The sequence below is a fragment of the Penaeus monodon genome, chromosome 15, assembly GCF_015228065.2.
Source record: "Penaeus monodon isolate SGIC_2016 chromosome 15, NSTDA_Pmon_1, whole genome shotgun sequence".
NCBI lineage: Eukaryota > Metazoa > Arthropoda > Malacostraca > Decapoda > Penaeidae > Penaeus > Penaeus monodon.
Genome location: NC_051400.1, coordinates 3,842,946 through 3,844,209, shown reverse-complemented (window position 1 = coordinate 3,844,209; position 1,264 = coordinate 3,842,946). Strand labels below are relative to the sequence as shown.

General features: G+C 32.2%; 2 protein-coding genes across 2 annotated transcripts in view; one reads left to right on the top strand and one right to left on the bottom strand.

The window, feature by feature from the left end:
- Positions 1-163, bottom strand: part of LOC119581663 (rhodopsin-like) — a 1,906-nt gene extending 1,743 nt beyond the window's left edge. Inside the window, exon 1 of the mRNA XM_037929788.1 lies at positions 72-163. The gene's annotated coding sequence lies outside the window, so the exon portion shown is untranslated. The remainder of the gene's footprint in view (positions 1-71) is intronic.
- The window catches only part of LOC119581661 (rhodopsin-like), a 19,583-nt gene that overhangs the window by 16,795 nt on the left and 1,524 nt on the right, over positions 1-1,264 (top strand). The window lies entirely within an intron of this gene.

Here is a 1,264-nt window from a genome sequence, read left to right as displayed (position 1 = left end):
ACAAGTATTGGTATGGATAACCCTGTTTTCACATGAATATTCGGTAAGAAAAAATAGTTTCTAGAAATTACCTTTACGACAAAAGATTTTTCCACCGAAGAAATTTCAGAATCGAACTACTTCGGCGAAGCACCTCCTCTCTGGCTGAGTCCCGCAAGGTAACTGGGAGTGCAGGTTCTCATGCGGTTCTTATATAGTCATGTGGAGCTTTGTACTTACATTATAAGATTACCGACTTCCTCGTCCTCCAATACATACATGTTTGTGCTTGACTGATTTGTAATACTTCGAATATATCTCCCCGAAGTTCTGACTTTCTTTTCTGTTTTCTTTTGCTCTGGTATTAAGAATACCGAATCCTGGTAGGTGAAAAGTTACTACTCGGGTGACCTAACCTGGCACTCGTTATTATAATTGATAACTTATTTAATTATACAGGCGTCTGTGATTACTACTCTGTAAGCTCAAAGTATATAAATGCCCGTATTTCCTTTATCACCTCACTATCAGTTCATTCAGTTAACACCAGAATAATTATATAAAGGATCTCATACGTTTATGAAAAAAAGATCGCTTCGACAACTATTTTGATATGGAAGTCAACATAAACCTATTTTGACCCGAAGCGTCAGTGAATAGCATTTAAGTATAATTGATATAATAATAATTCTAATCAGCGTTATTATTCATAAAGGTTTGTAATCTTTAAAAATATTTTATAAAGTATCCTTTCGGTCATCAAAACTTCTAGTAAGGGCAAGAACATATGAATAGCAGACAACATGAAGATCTATGAAAAGTAAAATTAGGATTTTTTTTTTTTGATAACGTAGAAGTTATGAAAATCTTTATATTTTTAATATATTTAGCTGAACTATCTCCTTTTGTTGGCAATTTTATTTCACTATGGATTTAGGGATGACCAGTAATTTATTGGTAAATAGAAATCATATTTGCCAGTTGTTGTGAATATATTCATCGGTTGCAGTTTCTCCTATTCTACAGAAGGGGACGCGAAAGAAATAAGATAATGACTAAAATCTGTCCATGATATTAGTAAAACTGCATGTTGATCTACCAATTTGCACTACTTACAATTCTAGAAGTATAAGATTTGCTTCACTGTTATTAACATTTTCTTTTTACTATACTTACATGGCTTTGTACTGACATACATACATGTGTTTTGTTATTATGTTTTTGTTTATTTGTGTTTATTATTTTTTTGTTCTTTTATTCAACCATGTTTATGCTTGTGTGTGTG